The 19661-nt window shown below is 45.2% G+C and overlaps 2 protein-coding genes across 4 annotated transcripts in view; one reads left to right on the top strand and one right to left on the bottom strand.

The window, feature by feature from the left end:
* Window positions 1-19661, top strand: part of LOC139770897 (uncharacterized) — a 198322-nt gene that overhangs the window by 70442 nt on the left and 108219 nt on the right. The gene's annotated exons all lie outside the window — the stretch shown is intronic.
* Window positions 1-19661, bottom strand: part of LOC139770870 (LIM domain only protein 3) — a 77140-nt gene that overhangs the window by 51382 nt on the left and 6097 nt on the right. The gene's annotated exons all lie outside the window — the stretch shown is intronic.

Here is a 19661-nt window from a genome sequence, read left to right as displayed (position 1 = left end):
AAATGTGCACGCTTTCGTTGTGTTTGTTGCTCGGGTGTCATTTGGCGTCGAAGAATAACCGCACCATTACACTGGGAACGGTGTTTCTGATTATTTCGAGATTAGAGAAGTTTAAGAGTCGCCTTAAAGTGCGTCAACTTTTTCAAATAAAATGACGAAATAGATCTTGTATTTTAATCACCTCAATTAGCTCAGACACTGACTTATGAGAACCTTTAATAAGGTTAATGCGACGATTGAAGCGGAAGTTACGCCGGTCCCGGGAGAGAAGGAAATTCACGGAGAAACTTAAGAATATATGTTTTCACTGTCGCGTTGTGCTTACCGAAGCGTTGCTTAATTATCTTCCCCAAGTAATGGCAGGATAATTCAATAGCGTGGTCTGATAATTATCGATTCCATTAGCTAAATGTGCTATAAAAATCGTTCCTTCTGGCAAGGTTTAATCTGCGACGGAGGCGCAAAAGGAACATGCTAATGGATATGAAGTTTTCTCGGTAATGGCATATGCATGTAATAATATTGACATTAATGTCTCCAATGAAAAAGTTAGCAATTTTTAATTTATTCTGTCAAAGGATAAAAAATGAAGCGCGGCTATTTACGGAATATCTACATATAATTACATTTTTTAGACGTTTTTAAAATCTTCTTTCGGATTTTTAAAAATATCTCGGTAGAGTATTTGTGAAAATATCAAACATATAAAAGTATACATTCTTGTATTTAGAAAATCTGTAACAAAACTAAATCTGAATCTGACATATTAAATATTTTTTAACATTTTATTTCGTTACTCACGACATCTTTACGAGATATTCGTGAAAATATTGAACGTAAGAAGTACGGTTTCCAGACTCCATTTACTTTGGAGCTTCGGCCTGCGCAAGCAAAGGACTCAGAAATCTTTTATTTCTAGGGAATCGGAATCGCCGGCGGCGAGCGGTAGCGGAACGGGAACGATTGCTTTAATATTCAACGTCCGTAATAGCCGGACATGAGGTTTAGGATTCGTTCAATTATTCAAATCACCGCCTAGTTAGGTCGGTCTAAATCGAGATCTCGGTTATGTCCGGAGGTTACCTGGGAGGAAATCTAAATTTGCTCGTCGTTCATTTAAATGTTGCATCGGCTACATACGAAAGCATAATTTATGTATGTACCAACGAGGCGCGGCCGCCGATACCTAATCGATAGCGAACGCCACATTCGTAATCGATCGAAACAACATTAAAGACGTAACGCGGATAGCTTCTCTCTCATTCTCTCTCTCTCTCTCTCTCTCTCTCTCTCTCTCTCTCTCTCTCTTCCCTTTTTCTCTCTATCGAGAGTATTGTTTTGCTAAAGAAAAATTTTTAAGGAGGAATTAAGAGAGAAGCCGGGAGATTCGTTCGCGCAGGTAAAGCTTTCCTAGAGACTTTAACGCTCGTTGCCGAGCTTTAAATAATGCATGAGCAACCAGTCAAAAAATAAGCGGCCAAGAGAGCCGGAAGGGAGTTCTTTCCTTTCTCCCGTCGGTCGGTACGCCGGAAATGAGAACGTAGACAAGCAGACGCCATTCATTTCTGATTCAGGCGGAACATTTGCCGAGATACGAGGCCAGCTCGATGAATCGGGGATGTAATCGCGTATAATGTCATAAATAGGCTTCTCGACTTAGGCTCTTTTCAAAGAGTGACCGTTAAGAATAAGTTGATTATTTAAATATATCTCTGATAAATCGAATTAGGTTCTAACTGAGTTAACAACAAAATTAAACATTGTTATACATTGCTACGTTAGGACGTCGAGGGATACTCAGCGACGAATCGGAAGGGTCTTGGTCATTTTCACGTAGAGGATTGCCTATTAGTGCTTAATCGATGCTTGATTAAAAATTACAGATTAAAGCTGCCCCGCGGGAGTTTTCGACCCAACTCGACTGACCAAACCGTAACTGAGTTTCGCACACGTCCTCGGGCTATGTTAGCTAAATTCCTCGAGCAGATAATCATGGGGGTACGTCTATATTCCTTGAAGTACGAGAAAGTAACCCCCATAGCAACCTTTTAATCCGAATACGTTTTGGCTAAAAATTGTATTTTTATAACGTATTCAAGCTACGTTGATTATAAAATCGTTACATTAATTATTTATTAAATTTTATAATAAAAATAATAAGAAAATTTAAAAAATTAAATTCTACATGTACAATTGGCAAGAACGATTAAAACTTCCGATAAATCTTTTAATTTTCAAGAGTTTTGTTTGCTAAGTATACACGTCGTAATATACCATGGATTTCAATCTGTGTTAGTAGCTAGATTCTACACGTGAAATACTTCAGAAATTGAAAAAATTTACATTATTAAAGATGGCGTTTTTCTCCCTCAAAAGTTTGCGTGACGTGCACGTCAAGAGATGCATCTGGCCGGATTACATTGTTCATTTTCTCACACGCCTACCCATACGATTAATTGTCGGCGAAACTCCGAACCGTGGGCGCGTAGCCGGCGAGTATTTAGCATAAAATGTAAAATAAGCCGCGGCTCGGGCATAAATTGTATTCCCATTAGGAGGGCAGCGGGGACGCGGGTCGGGTGCATTTGAATACGAGCGGATTAAAAATTAAATATTACCGCGGAAAGGGCCGGCGATTAGAGCGCGCGCGGCAGGAATGAAAAACCGTCCGTACTCGAAGGGCGGTGGAAAGGTAAAGGGAGGATGCTGGAACACCGAAAGTTGCGCAAAATAAAGCGGACGGCGCCGTGACTCTTTGCAAAAAAAAAAAAAACGAGAGAGAGGAAAAAATTAAACGCTCTTTTAATAATTCGCAGCGGAGGCAACGAGGCGTTGTCCCGATTCGACGGCGAATTTTTTGGCAGCTCGTCGACGCTTATTCTCGCAACGGGAACAACGAGACATATCGTTACGCAGCATCATATCAGCAGCATATTATAATAAATGATAAAGTTTGCTCTTGAGATATAACAGTAAAGCCAATTTTCTATGGTTGCAAAAATCTTTCAGAATCAAGAATGCGAATCTCTCTTTCCTTTCTCCTTCGAAGCTCAACTAATAAATCCGCGAACGCAGATAATCAGAGCTGCAAATCGCCATACGCTTTCTCGTGGCTGGTGGTATCGCCGAAACTGCCACGCCATAACCATTTTTCACAATTTCTGACGCGGCGGCAGCGGCGATGCGAGCGCCGGCACAAGTGGTCGTATCTCGCGAGCTCTCTTTCTTCCGCGGGACATTAAGGCCCGGAGCAGCGCGAGCGAAACGGTTAACTAAGACATCAGTCATAATACGCGAGACAACCGGATGCCGAGGCAGGCGGGGGACGTAAAGGGTCCTCGTAACTTCTCGTTTGCCCAGCTTTTGTTTGCGACGGCCCCGCCAGTCGCGCGCGGGCGCGCGAGACGTATCTCTCCAGCAGCGCCAGAAACTACCTTTACGTCTCGACGGGATCCGTACATCAAAGTTTATAGGATAAGAACGAAGCTACTGAAACGAGCGGGGAGATTGCGGCCGTTAAACGTGGCGGACTCGAGCAGCGGGACGCGACTCGTGAATTATACTCGCGATCGCGTAGAGCGACGTTGAATCACGGAGTGATCGTGAAAGCGTGAATGAACCAGAAACTGAAAATAAAGAGTGCTTTTAAAAATTTCTCATATTTTATGTTTGTGTTAAACATTGAAAAGAAAAGATGACGTTCAAGTCGAATCTTTGTCACGCCGAAATCGGTTTTAGTTAACAAAAAGATATTTCAATTAAAAGACTCGATATGCAAGATGATTCTTAATTGAATATGTTATTATCTTAGGAAAATAAATCTAGATTACAAGAAACAAATGTTATGTGAATAATGTTCAATATACGATAAATTGAAATAAATATCTGAGAATCCTACAAATTTACATTTATAATTGTTGATCAATATTAAATGAGAACACATTATGTAAGAAACTAAGTATTTAAAATTTTTTACTTACTTTTTAATTTAAAAAATAAAGTTTAACCAACCTGTGTGCTCACATGTCAGTTCTCGTTTTGCCTTCAAGTATTCTGACTTCAGGATTATTCTGTATTCTTGATACCTCTTTAGATCGAGATGAGAACACGGTTTAACCTGAACCTGAACATAACAAGTTCGAAAATACACTTTATACGTCGCATTGCCCGTCGGGTATACTTGAAATTCGAATCGGCGCAATCGGATGCGTGCCCGTCTAACTTTCTAGGACTAGCGTTTACCGTCGCGTAAGATAGACAAATGCGTTCTGGTCAGTTGGGAAAGCCCGGGCATGGCACGGGACGGGAGATTTACAAGTTTAGTTACCGGCGATCACACCCCTGGGACTCAGGCTGATGGGACGCGCCGGCTATCGGTATGAAGTTTCCACGGAGCTCTCCGTGTCGGAGTTTCGCCGTGGCAACTCTTTCCGAGTACGGTCGCGCGTGCGATCGTATTACAGGGGTCGATTTTCCTAAGGAACGGTCCAGAGCATACCGTCGAGGGTAACCGTCGTCGAGATATTAGCGTCGAAAACGAGATACATCCCCAAAACGCTGACGTCCCGCGATCGATTCGTGCGACCGCAGAAATATCTTTGGACGTCGTCGAAGGAGTCACGTGAGTGAGAACGGTGGGACGATCCGACGTCCGTCGCCAACAAATCTCTCCTACCTCCTAACCGTTACGGATAGCCGGCCATTAGAGTGTCATTTTTTCCCACATTTATGAATGACCGGTCGCGGATAAGCCCCTGCGGGATATATCGCCGCGGGACCGGCGCGTCCCGCGCGCCAGCGCATTTGTTTGAATTACTTTATATCCCACGATTTTTTATTATCAGTATCTCCTTCGGCCATACGTGATCGCGCGCTTTTCTGCCGCGAACGGCACGGGAGCGGCAACGTCTCCCCGGCGGGGAGAAATATACCGCGTTCTCGTCTTATCTTCTCTCGCGAAAGAAATCGCTCGTGCGTATCGGTACGCGATTTCCACCCTTCAATATCGAGCAGCATCCGATTTCCATGAAGGAGAGACCGAAAGGTACAGGGAGATCTTCTTCAAACATACATTTATCTCTTATCACGTCTCGCAGTATTTACGAAACTTAAGCGAACTACATTTTACAGAAAGCACCATGAAGAATGCGTGATTATAAAACCGTGCCGCTACAAATATCGGGAATGGAAAGTATTCTCGAATAACTTTCATTTGACGACTAATATGTTGGAAGTATTTGAATGTAATCGCTCATGTTTAAATGAGAAAAAATTTAATCGTGTCAATCGGTATCCTCCTGGCAGTATTCTCGAATAACTTTCATTTGACGACTAATATGTTGGAAGTATTTGAATGTAAAACTGCTCATGTTTAAATGAGAAAGAATTTAACCGTGTCAATCGGTATCCTCCTGGCAGCACTGCGCCACCGCAGAATACGGCGTTAGTTTCGTCCCGGCGATAGTCCTGAGCGTCCCGTTTGGCGGACCAAAACCGCGTCGCGTAATGGGAAAATTTGCGTAAACGACGGGGTCATTAAGCGTCCCTCTTGCGCGCGAATGTGCGTGGCGGTCGCCAATGCGGAGACGGGGCTATAACTCGCGGTAATACCAACCTAACCGTGTACCCATGATTATAACGCTGCCAATTAGTCAAGCCGGCTTAGGATGGCAACTCTGCCCCAGGACAAACGTCTATGTATACGTACATATGTATATATGCTCGCCGCGCAGCGTCCGCCAGCGTCAGAGTGAATCCGAAAGCGGTTTCGCTTATAAGAATGGCCACTTGGAGATCTGCTTTGCGTTGCTGACAAAGCCTCGTTCTTGAGCTTCGGCTAAACTAAACGGCGTCCTCTTATTAAGATGAAAATTTTTAGGAAACGTTGCACTACTTAATTCTTTGTATTAACTTCTTTTATTCGTCATCTTTCAAATTAGAAAAATAAGATGACGATTGAACTTTTAAGGAAGTGGGCTACTTCAAATTTACTGATTAAGGGAAATGTGGCGAATTTAGGACGTTTTGTAATAAAAGGATTTGAGATTTGAGGTTTATAGCGAGCAATGTTATTCCGCGGTGTATTATATCGGTGTTTCGCGATACGTCGTCGCGTGTCGCGACGTGGTGTGCTGGGGGAGCAGCAGCGGGGCAAGTTTAGTAATTATTTAGCTAAATTGCGGAACACTTGGTACCGGCGCGGCGCGGCGCGGCGCGGCGCGGCATGTGTTTGCAACCGGCGAAAAATCTCTGAATTAATGCTCCGCCATTAATTACGTTTATGAGTCCAAATTGTCTCGGTGTAGCCCGGAATTTATGCAAATGTAGTTTGCGAATTCGACGATCACGTCGGCGGAGCGCGCGCGCGCCCGCCAGAAAGCGCCGGGTGCGCGTTCTGGCCTAGAGCGTGTCTGTAATTTGCTGCATAACGCGAGATACGTACGTGACGCAGCTGCAAACATCCCAAGTACAACGGTTTCGCGTAGAATTTTATCGCTCTGCGGAAGCACCGCGTTCGAGAACTCGGGTTCTCTTCGAAAAATGATCCTACGCGCAGGGAGTTGGATTGACACCGGTCAGGGGTATGAGCGGATTAAAACAGTAAAATTAATTATCAAAATGCTTACGTCACATATTAAATATTTATGTCATTAAAAGTATAATTAGTTTAATGTTGCTTTTCATTAATTTACATGCATACAATATATATATTTTTCTTCTCGATAATGTTAACATAACATATTTGATTCTCGTTGTCGATGTGAATTTGATGTCTCACTTTTCGTTCTGCGGCGAACAATCTTCTTTGCGAACCACTGAGCTGACATCAGCGGGTTTTGCGCGATATGAAATTTTGCAGAAATACCCGCTTCTAAAGCCGTTTGTTTTACGCAACGCTGTTCGAAGGCAGCGTTGCGATAAAAATTATTCGGCGCTCACTCGCGCCCAATCTCACCCGCCGAGTGATAGCCGGGGAATCGGAGAAATCAGATTTCCGATCCGATCAATCCGACGGATTCGACTGGCCGGTTAATTTTACTTTGTACCACCATACGAGCTTTTTTTTTCTTACCGAGCGCGAGCACGGTCGGGCTGACAGGTATGCGAACTGACGTATTCTGCACGGCGGAGCGGAACGGCGCGGCGCGGAGCGGAGCGGCGGCGCCAGGAATAACGTTTTGCGCGCCCTTAACGAATTCGCAAATTGAAAATCTCCGGAGCGACCGCGCTGATTTCCAAGAGAGGCGATCGGACACGCGGCGCCGCGCGTTTGTTTTTCCGCTTGTACCCTCCGCCACCAACCCGGTCACGGTTACGCTAGCCCTCTGCCCTGAGGCAGCCGGTGCGTACGCCTCTCTCACTCTCCTTCGCTTTTTCTCTCTGACGCTCCATAGGTATCAGCTGTTTAATTAATTTTGCCTTGTCCCGCGCAAATGAAACGGAGAAACATAATATGGGATCTGACGCGCGGATTTTAAAAAGTGTCGGGGCCGGCACTAGGGGTGGGTGCGTTATCATCGCTTGTTTTTGTGATTTTGAGATGTGCCCGCACGAATAATTTCTTGTTGGTCAGTCAAAAGAAAGCTCGTGCGAAAAACTAAATGTTTTTCAGGTTTAGGAATTAGTACGACGTATTATCCGAACAATCATTTGGCCCGCACACTCGAAATGATGGAATTACAATTTATGTCTGCAATCTCGGGGCTCGCAGATTTCAGAGATTAAATTGAATTAACGAGACGCATGTAAAATGCACGTATGTACATGTGTGATGTTTGTATTAGAAGTGCTTTAATTTCGTCAAGCGATATCGAAAATTTGTCCGCCTTTCGATTTGGCGTTCGTTAATCGAGTACGGGCGGGCGACAGCGGGCGTTTTCGCGGCTGTCCATCACCGCGGCCGCTATTAGGGTAGCTCTTGTAAAGTATGGATTTGGACCAGTCGTATAGATGCCGCGGGATAGGCACCTATCGCGCGTTTCGAGGATGCCGCGGGCCACGCTCGATACCGGCTTTATTAGTTCGCGGTAATAAATCAGGAGACAGATCAATTTTGCAGCGTCCCCTGATTTCCGTCCTGGGGACATCAGATACAAAATTTGCAATCCGCCCGTGCGCAAACTGCGCCTTCCGGTTTTCAGCTCTGTTATCCAATATCCACGCGACCGATATTTCATAAATATTCGACGATATTAAGCATCGAGTTCGCGCTATTTGGGATTTTTGATAGAACCCGAAAAAAGTGTCTCTTTCTTTCCAAATTAAAATTATTTACCATTTAATATATAGCGAGATTTCTCTATATACGTATAACTTTCTGCTGTATTAAGTACAGATGTATTATATTTATATTAAATTCCTCTTTTGATTTTTTGAGACCGCGCGCCACGACCTTTCCGGTAGTTTTGAAAAAATTAGCTCCTGCCTCCACGCCCGATGCAAAACTATGGCACAAACGTAACGCAGTGCCCATCGTTATTGCTTTTTACGTTTACTTTTCATCGCAACTATAACAGAGCGCGGCAATTGAATTTTGCCAAAGCCAGACGTCGCTGGCTCTCGCGCTCTCGCTCGCGAGCGCGACGTCCGTCAACAGTAAAATTCAAAGCGGCAACTTTTGGAAAATATCGTCGCCCCCGGACGCGCTCGAAAGCACGCGGGGGCACAAACGAGAAGGTAAGCTCGCCGTTTGACGTTTTTCGACGGGTTAGTACGACGACACGTCCGGCACAGAAATTAGCGTTACCGTGCGCGGCGCCGTTGGTTAACGATAGGCAGGGAGGGATGGTGAGAGCGAACGGACGGGAGGACAGGGAGGGAAAGCTGCGTTCGCGAGGGTGACCAGGCGGATGGCTTCCATATACATACATCGACAGGCGCACATCGATTATATGCTCGATTAATTCGCGACCGTGCCGAACCCTTGGTCCGCACGTCCGTCCATCCATTCGCTAACCCGCTTGCTCGCGCGCACGGATACAACACGCGCGAGATCGATCGCGCACACGTGGGCGTACGTACTTAGCGTTTTAAACTTTGCGGTTTTTATTGACGAGGCCTCATATCCAACAACAGCACCCAACTAATTTCAATTATCAGCAATTAGAATTTCTACCTGATACTTACACGATCAAAATGTTTTGCTATCCTTCGCCGAGCGAGCACTTGGAGTTTTTGATGGTCCCTTATTAATCTTTTTACATGTGGAAAAAAAATTAATTAATTAATTAATAGTGTCGCCATTTTGCAAAATTAGTTTGATGTTGGATCGATTCATGGAATGAAGAGCGAGAATTTTATGTATGATATTTTAAATCACATTTCAATTTCGGTTTTCTCTTTAATGATTGTGCATACATATATGTAAAATGGAGTATCTGATTAGCAGTTAATCTATTTAGTACATTTTAGAATGAACACTCTGAACAGTTGTCTACCGATACTCGCAACGTTTCGCAAATTAAATAATCACCTAATGCGTATATCCTGACGAAAAACAAATGAAAAGTGTGTACACTCGTGGGTAGAAAATATAGCGAATAATTCAGTGCGGCGTGAAGGCACGCACCGTTGCCGGTCGCGTCAATAATTCGATTAAATTTGCGTAGATGCACAATGCCGATGAAGAATCTGTCGGTGCGGCGGCCACTTTGGTCGTCGACCCAGAAATTTCGGCATTCGCAGGATAGTCGATCTATGCTCGCAATTCCGGTGGACGGAGGAAAGGGGGCGAAGTGCAGCGGCGGCATAGAGAGGAGAGAGAGAGAGATTGAGAGGGACGAAGGGGGGAAGGAGGAGACGAGAAACGGCCGTGCCGACCAGGCGTTACGAAGGGATGGATTTGGATTTGAAGGGTGGCACAACGTGGAAGGAGGGGGTGGAAGGATCGGAGGTTGGTTGAGCAATTAGCGAGCCGTCAGTGGCACAGTGGCTGACAGGAGCCATACAACCTACTGCCGCCCCCCCTCTCTCTTCTCCTTCCCTGATATCCTCTCTCCATCTACCTACGGTTCCTATGTGTGTATACTCGTATGCCTTACTCAGCTGGCAAGAGAAACCGACACGCGTTACCCCTAATTAGAATATCCGCTGGCCGATTACAGTGCTCGCCCGTATCCCATTGCATTTGCCGATATCCCGAAGTTTTTCCATCTGCGCGATATTTTCCTCCCCCTCCCTTCTTTTGGTAGTGGTTAATTACTTTTTGACTGGCGGCGTAGAGTAGAAACGTATTTTTAATTTTTTTAAATAAATTTTCGGACGGGCAACAATTTTAAAATGTAGATTTGTTCTTATTAACCACGTGAAATTATTAAGAAGGCTAATTGTGTTTCTTAAAATAAATTCATAGGTTTTGTAGAATGTTAATTGCAACATTCTAACTATATACTGTGGATATCGCGCGTTCATCGTGGAGATCCGCGGAAAAAATCGATTCTCGTTTACGTTTCATAATGTGTGTTGGATCGGATTTCAACTACGAGATCGATAATTAGAAATTACGCCATCGCGATATGGGATATTTTCCCGAAATCTTCATCGGGACTCGTTAGCGTTTTTAAGCGCGTCGAATTCCAATCAAAATCCTCGACCGGCGATATTAGAGAGAGGGGGAGTAATCTCTCGCAGAGAGAACTATCGCGCGGGCGCGCGCTCTCGGCGCGAACGAGGGGTACTGCGAGCGAACGCAATTATAATTTTAATTTCGATGGTATTTAATAAAGGGGTGCATCCTGCTACTCGCTTCGTCGGGCGGTCGACCCTCCACAGCCTGCCATACGGCTCTGCCTGGACTAATTAGCAGTTATGGCCCGCGGACCGCACGAATGCATTCTGCTGTTGCTGCTACTGCTGTTGGGTCGCGCGCGTTACTCTTTTGCGTCTCGAACATCTCGGTCGGCCGAAAACAGCATCCGCATTCATTCGTCAGAGTCAGATGTTTATTATTTCGCTTAAGTTTTCGGCAGTTTCCTTCGAATCCTGAAAATTTCGTTATTGACGTGACTCGCATCGCTAACTCGATTGTTGGTGAGTTATAGATATATATATTTTCGTTTCTTTTATCTCCTAAAATCGAGTTAAACAAGCTGTTTTAGAAACTTCACAAGGAACGATGCGGAGAAAGAGAATGTTTTGTATTTCACAAGTCCGCGCGAGGGACCACTGCTTCTGACGAAACCGATCGTGAAGCTTTTTAAAATTTTCATGCGTGTCATTCGATTATGCCCATTTATCGGACATGTGGGACCCATCCGAAACCGTGCACCTAATTCAATGACTGCAGTCTCGGAAGTTTCGCCGAATTAGTTTAGCCGACGTGGGCTCAAGCGTGCTTCTGCGATGCGCCTTCCTTTTTTTCGACTCTTTTGGAAGAGACTTCGAAATAGAGAAAGAAAAAGAATGAGAGGACAGAGGGCATATTCGGTGCCTCACTGCGCACGTTGAATCGAATTACAACGTAGACGTGACGCGGCAATCGAATCGAGGCGGCGACGAGCGCACAACGAATCCATCAGGTCCGCTAATTGTCAAAGTATCGACGACGCGGCCGTGTCGGTGGAGGAGCGTCGACATCGGCCGGCAAACAACGGGCGTGAGTAATTAAGTTACCGTTTTATTTCCCTCCCACATCCCGGGAGAGAGAATCGCGCGCGGCGCGGCGCGACGTTACGCGCGCTCTCCGTCCTTCTTTCTCCTCCCCCACCTGCCCGCGTTCTTCTGAATACCTTTTTTTCTCGATTTCATCGATTCCATCCACCCTCGATGCGACCTTTTTTTCTCTCCCTCTCGCTCTCTCCCCCTCGCTCTCGCGCTGTTCGCCGGCCGGCAGTCACCAACTCGTCCGCGTTGCGCCGCGCGCGGCCGGCAGCGCGTTTCGGTCAATTTGCGGCCGAGTCGGGCGAACATTCGCGATTCAATTATACCGACAACGAAGTTTGCTCGGATCAAATGCCGAAAGGCTGAAAATCAATCCGGGGTGCGATCGGTTTAATGGGGGCACGCACCACGTGCCGCGGCCATTATAGAGCATGCCCCTCGCTCCGCTGCCGCCACCGCCACCGCCGCCGCCGCTGCCGCCGCCGCCGCCGCCGCCGCTGCGCTGCTCGCCTCCATCATCAACCCCCTGGTCACCCTCGACACCACCGGCCGGTCCGTCTCACCCACTCTATTCCACCCCCCGCGCGTGTATTCTCCTATCTACTCATATGCGTACCATTGCGGCGATTCAGTTATCTCACGCGGCTTAGGATATAAGTTGTATCGACAGATTCTTGGCTCGGTGTAATTCATAGATGACGAAGAATTTCGTATCATTTTTTAATTAATAAATACGATTGTATTACAAAGAAATCATTGGCCGTCACCGTTAATTTATATTTATATACTTTGAGATTAGATTTTGCGGGTAGATATGATGAATTTAGAAAGCGAAATAATCGCGCGATTGTTATAAAAACATATTTATGGATCACTCGAAAATATTACAGATAGAGGTACAAGCGCGAACGAGCTAAGCTAAAATGCTTTGTATGAATAAAGCGAAATGTATATACTTGAATAGTTCCACCCCAGACCGATGAAATCGCATTTCTCTACCTCGGGAATACACCCCGCAACAGATAGCCGTAAAGACCCTCCTGCGACGGTGAACCGCCATCGGAAGTTCCGTCGTATCGAGTGGCGTGCCCGCGCGCGCGGCAAATCGAGGCGCGCGCGAGCGGGGTGATGTCGGCCGAATATATTAGCCCGGGCCATTAACTCTCCCCGGGGAAAAGGAGCAGCTCGAATTCCACCGAAGATATTACACACCGATTATTTATCCGCTGGCGCGTCGCCGCGAGGCGCGTTTCGACGGCTCGCGCGATCGATCGCGCTTATAAATCGAGCCGAATCGAACCGACCGGCCGATTCAAGACCCATCAATCGCCCCGCAATCGAGACCTCTCACCCCTTTCCCAGATGTTTAATAACTTCTCTCCCTCCCCTCGTCCCCCAGCTGGCCGTTCAGGACGATGCACGTGATAGCGAATAAGCCTTGGGGTGAGATGCGGTACCGCGGGTCGGCTAAAGGGTGTCGGGGGTGGTCAGGGGAGTAGGAGAGCGGGCAACGGAAGGGGTAGGAAAGAAAGGGGGGTAGAGCTGAGTTGCATATGAGCGATTGCCACACACGGCGTGTAGCGCCGGCCGTGGCGGCGGCATTTACGTTAATTAAATTTCCCCAGGCCGTAGGACCGATTCTCCGGCCCTCCTCTTTCAGCACCGGCATCTCTTTCTCTCTCTCTCCCTTCCTCGTCGACCATCAGCACTCGGTCCCCTGGCCCCCCATCCCTCTTCCGTTCTTCCCGCGCGACCGCTGGCTCCAGCATCAATCATTGCACGCTCACTAGCTGGACTTCCAGCCACGTCGGAGGATCGAGTCGCGAGAGACTGTTTGAAATTGCGAGAGTTCGCGCACATACACTTCAGCGTTATATCTTTTTCTCTCTTTTTCTCTCTCTCTCTCTCTTCCTCGCTCTTTGATCCGCGAGCCTGGGATAAGCGCCGTTGATCCAACCATCTCAATGCTTTCCGCATGAGTGTTGGCGAATGAGCGAGCGAGCGCGCCTGCCTGTGACGTGTGTCGCTCAAAAGCTATGATTTCGCGCTAACTAGCGGACGGTACCAATTAAAGGCTGCTGGGGACGGCTTCCTTGTCGCGCGCTCTTAAATGCCGCGCGCGAGTGAATTTCCAATTTCAATGAGAGGGAACGCAGCGAGCCGAGGGGAGTCGGATAATCGATCGCGTTATATAGGATAAATCCTCTGGGAACCCGTAGAAATACACGAAAATATGATTGACTCGTTTTTCGGGGGAGAGAGAAACTCCAGTCATTATTTTATTAGTTCCAGTGATACACGTGCTTTTTCGACCGACAATCGCGAGTCAGATACTTGAACAATTCAATTCTGGATGTATTCGCGCATGATAAAATCTACCGTCTTTTCATCGAACTTATAATCGACTTTGCGGAACAATTCTATAATCCCCTAAAGTTAATTAAGGGCGAATGAACCCTGGTCGCGGGGCAGGACTTGAGTTAACTTCGCTATAAACAGGAACAATATCTTCGTCCTTGCGGCACAGGAAACTTCGTTATGCTTTGGGGGTTGGGCACGCGCGGGTAAGACGAGACGGTATCAGAAGACAGTCGTAAGGAGCGGAAATAAGGTCGCCCCGGAGGATCGCCGGCGGCTGGCCAATGTAATCGCTTGTAAAAATGTAATAAAGGATCAAAGAGCACCGGCGAGAAGAATATTGGGCCCCGCGACGGATGAACTGTATAAAGCGATCTCTTCTTCAACGATATGTCTTTACCCACTTTCGTCCTCATCTCTCTCCGCGCAAATATTAAATATTAGATTACAATTAGATAAACACAATTTATATACAGGTAGATCGTCCGCGCTATAATTTATTTTAAAAAATGTATTATTTATATAGATAGGTTTTATATTTATCTTACTCTCTAAATCTGAATCAGTACTATTCACTGATTCAGATTTAGAGAGTATTCAGCTATAATCCAAACTCTTACGCGTCGCACATCACGCAGTCGCAGTCGTGGCGCATTCCTGCCGTTTAAAATTTCTCTCGAGCGGTTGTCCGACTGAATGCAGGCAATCTCGCGAATCTCGTTCCGGCAGATATGCATACGCGGAAAGAATTCAGACGATACGCTTGGCGAAGGAAGACACATACGACAAAGTCTTCGAAGTTCTCAAAGCACGGAGCATCCGCGCTCTTTACCCGAGAGCATTTTCCTGAGTCGAGCGGACTCAGAAAGAGGGGCGATGGGGGTACGTGGTATGTCTATATGTCCTGCATCCTGTCGGAAAGCGAGACCGAACGCACCCTCGAGCGCGAGCCTGTGCCCGAAAGGGCACTCGTCCGCGACCGGAATATTTCATATTTACCTATCAAAGGTAGACGCTTTGTGCAGTTTATATTAAATCACGGTACAGTTACGGGATGTCAATAAGACGGGTCTTTCACCATTCGCGGCATATTCTGCCGTAGTCCTCGCCGATGCTGGGGTGTACAGGACGTTCCAGAACTATTTTTTATGAGGAGCCAATACTTATTCGATTAAGCGAAAATAAAGAAGGCCCCTTTTCAGGATATAACTGTGAAAGATAGGCAAGTAGACAATACAATTTTTATTTTTATTTAATTGAACAAAAGTGGATTTTGTTTTAATATTAGAGAATTAGCTCATGGGAAAATTAGCAGCTTAATACTTGAAAATTTAATACTTGAAAATTTGCAATAAATAATGATTTTCTTTGACATTTTTGCTAAGTACAGATCAATTCTAAACTGACCGAAAAATCTGTAGACCGAAAATGCTAGATTTGGGTCGCCCTGTATCTCTTACACTCGATAAGCATACATTGATATTAAAATGAAGAAAGATTCAACATGTGCCACTGGATACATGTTGTTTTCAAATTGGTAAGTAAATAAATCAATATGTAAGATAAGTACTTAACTTACTTACAAGCAAAGAAATAAATAAATTAACATGTGTTTTCACGTGACTGTTAAACAATAAAAGTGAAATTATAAATTCAGATTGTGTTAGGAACGTTTTCTCATACGAGAGAGTCTGTGTGCATCTTTTATTTTTCCTAATAACCGCTTGATAATAATAACCGTGTTACAGAGCGCAGATAGCTATTATTTCCGGTTCCTATTTGCCTCCTCGCGTACGCTCGATGAATTCGCGCCCTACAATCGGGAAAAGCCGGAACTACCAACAAACTGGACTTCTGTGTTTGAGTTTCCATATTTTTACAAGTTGCATCGAAATTTCACAAGCGCGTCAAAAACGTCGAGGTAAATTATATGTCGTACGACGATGAAAAAAAAATCGTTAATAAGAAAACGAGGAATCGTCGGTAATTTAATCGTTGATGATACACGGGCAGTACATTTAATACCCTATTTATCAGTCGTTATTCGGTTTCCTCGGTTTATCGGAAAAGTGTATCCTCTTCACCGTTTCCATACTTTGTCTCGCTCGCTTACGCCCTCGCTCGACTCTCCTCTTATCCAGCTCTTTTTCTCTCTTTCGCTCTCTTATAGTCTGCACACAATCAACTAGAAAATATAACGGAAATCAACCCGGGCGAAGTCGCTCGGAATTAATGAATGAAATCAAACCCGTCCCGTTTGTTGATTCGTCATTGACGGGCGGGCGGCGAATCGCGAGAGAACGGCCGGCGGTGCAAGGGGTTCGGGAAGCGAGTGGGGTCCGTTGCAAATTCTGATCGATATGATGCATACACACCCGGATCCCGATTGCGTTATTACCGTCGAGTGCCATTAAGACTTCCAATTAGTCCAACGTTATCCGGCCGCGTGCGTATGTGCGTGCATGCGTGGGGGCGTGCGTGCGTGCGTGTTTCTCGTCCGAAAAAAACTACGGGTTAAAACTCTGATGTGGATGGACGCAGTTTCACCCGGAGACACCCAGATGGATATACCGGAAAAAAAAAACCGACGCGACGCGCGCGGTCGATAATATGACCGCTGTAACGTTACGCGCCTCGCGCGATTACAACCACTAGTACGCGCAATCCGCAAACAAGCGCACTCTCTGCCCACCGATATCAGTCACCACTTCTGGACTCAATAACACTTACGTAGACTCCGGATATGCTATTTCATCCGTACTATATACCGCGTTCTAGTTCTACGTCAATCGCGGGACATATGGCGTTTCCTTCAGCAATTTCGTCAATTTACCACGGAATGAGTCTCTCTATCCTTTTAATTGTCCTCGTGCTAACTCGCCGTCTCCCTCGTATTCGTATAGGATTTATCGCGTCGCCGCTTCGGGTTCGTTCGCCGCGAGCAATTTTTCTCCGATGCGATTAGATAAGGCACGACGTTGATCGCGTTACGAAGAAACGCATCGATTATGCCTTCCGCTCCCGCAGGAATCTATCCGTAGCTTATCTCATTTATTACACCCCTGTTTCGTCGTCGTTCGACGGTTACTTTACAACCCCCAGATAGGGGCGAGTAACGTCTTTGTTTTCACCGCAACCCAACATCCTGCGACCGCAGTGGAACCCTCCCGTCGTTCAGGAACCGTCTCGGCTCGCGAAACGGAACGAGACAGGAGTATAGGAATGACGTGAGATAAGAAACATCGAGACCTTGTCAATTGTCTTCTGTTTTCCCTCTGTGTATCGCAGACCGAAATCTTTCAATAAGCGAGTTAAATTGCGCTAATTTGATATTTAACAAGTTTCTTGTCACGGTCATCAATATTATATAAATATAATTATACATTAAACATAATAAATGGGATAACAGACTTATTTGTCAAATATCGGCTTTACTTATTTTACGAATGGAAAAAATATTATTTTACACTGCTTAGATATACAATTAGTATTAAAAAATTTTCTTAATATTCCAAGTTATTCCTTAACGAATATATTTATTTTCAATCATTGGTGTCTTTTTGGTTTTACTAAACCGCTTAAAAGATAATCTAACTATTTTGAACACTGTAATGTGTCCTATCTCTACTAGAATTAACAAAAGAATTAAAAAAAACATCTTACCAATGAATATGTTAAAATCTGAATATTGTTGATAAATTTACAAATTAAGCAAGAATAGAGAAAATAGAAAGCAGGTCTGTGAAAAGAGAGGAAGAGAACTTGAGGTCGTTCGAGAAAGGAGATTGGCTTGGAAGAGAGAGAATACCTAGTTGTTAGCGAGCGCGAGAGGCAGTCGGGGGCTACTAGATAAGGCGTGGGCATAAACGTCCGCAGATAAGGGTAGTTTGCACCCCCGTTGTGGACAGTTAGCCTTAAATGAGTTGGGGGTGAGACGTGTAAAGGCCTTTGTTGCGTTGGCCTCGTCTTCCCCGGCTTTCGAAATCAGTTTCGTCGCTGGCGATGCTATTTCATCGAACCTCGGGAGTTCAGCGATAAGAATCGAACCATCCGAGACAAACTATACCTTCATACTAGATTGAAGATATCTTCATTATGTTTTACTAAATTTTACTTAATAATCACGGTGCTGTTCATAGTACTCGCGAAAAATTGTTAATTTTTATGTACAGATGCTGGTGCTAATCGCGCTTCTTTTTTTCCTTTTTCTTACGTGATAATGTTATTCGTCCTTTCGAATATCTGACAATTCATTCCCACGAACAAACGTCTCACGTAAGTTTTCCTCGGCAAAACCGGGAATGCGAATTTGCTTGGCTAAAGAGGCGCGCAGAGAAACGGTGCGCGCACAAATCTGGCGATCCAGCGATTCTTCACAAATGCCGCTCGTACAAAAATCCTGTCTCGCTCCGTTCTAAATTCTGCTTATCTAACGGCGCTTCGACAGTAATGTGCCAACGTATTATGTAGAACCGAGCACTGTCGGGGCCATCCCTTTTGCCGCGTAGAAGGCCACCGAGCGGCGGTGCCGTTTAGCGTCAGATAGCGGAAACGTATGAGAGACGGGGTGAATCCACCCTTATCTTAAGGGTAGCTACTCAATAGCTAGCCGGGCCGAAATTTCTCTCGCATTTCTCGCACCCACGCTATCTATGCTCGCCACACGCATCTCCGTTCTCACGATTATTTCTCGCGTTTAAATTATTCTGTCGTTTTCTCTCTCATGATGAGCGATCATTACACGAAATTACAGTGACATGCATTTGTATGGGATCACGCTCGTTGAGAAATTGAATCAAATAAACGTTTAAAAATCGATAATATATAAAATAATTTTAAGTGCAGTATTATATATGTACCGTATGTAATTAAAATTAAAAGGTACTAAAACATATGAAGTACATATATATTATTATTATGAAAAATTAGTATCTGATAAGTGTAATAGACATATAGTATATTTACTTGAAATTATTCTTTTTACGTTCAATATACGTCAAAAATTAATTGCGTCTTGTTCTCGTTTAAAGAATTCTATGAATAGTCGGGATTAAAAAATATGAAAAACAAACGAAGTAATTCGCAGCTACAGGGCTCATGCGCATAATTTAATGCTCGACGGCGGAGGAGCCACGAGGTGAGCTCTATGGGACGCTTAGGGTTACTTATACTTCGGTAGGGGTATGTGGGTAATGTGCAGGAGTGCCTCCGGGTAGGTGCTTGCGGTAAATCTAATAACGTTGTAATGCCGTTATACCCCCCTCAAAGTTGGCCCGTAAGTTTCTGCAGAGCCTGTTGGCTCCGACTGCCGTGCCGAGAATTCCTAACGCGTGTACCATTTTAGCTGCCAACGCGCGTATGTGCTAGTTAGGATCTACAGACTTGAGAAAAAAAAGAAAAGCAAGAAGCTTGAGACAAAGGAACACAGGCCGAGTTCGTACATCCTGATGCGACTCTTTGATACTTATCGCGAGAAAACTTCTCAATCTCTATACATGGAAACTTTTGACACTTTTACACACAATGAGATCTTGAGCTTTTATATTAACGGATCGTACTTGACTTATAATTGAATGAACTTGTCAAAGATGTCATTCTGCCAATCGAGTCATTGTGCTGTCATTGAATCGATACGATTCGCCGATCAAAGTCTCACGGAGGTGCGGGCAACAGGTAGCTGCTAATGCCGATCTAGCGGCCCTCGA

The sequence above is a fragment of the Temnothorax nylanderi genome, unplaced genomic scaffold (genome assembly GCF_030848795.1).
Source record: "Temnothorax nylanderi isolate EJ_2023f unplaced genomic scaffold, tnyl_v1.0 TNYL_tig0003_pilon, whole genome shotgun sequence".
Classification (NCBI taxonomy): Eukaryota; Metazoa; Arthropoda; class Insecta; order Hymenoptera; family Formicidae; genus Temnothorax; species Temnothorax nylanderi.
This window is presented reverse-complemented; position numbering and strand designations above follow the sequence as displayed.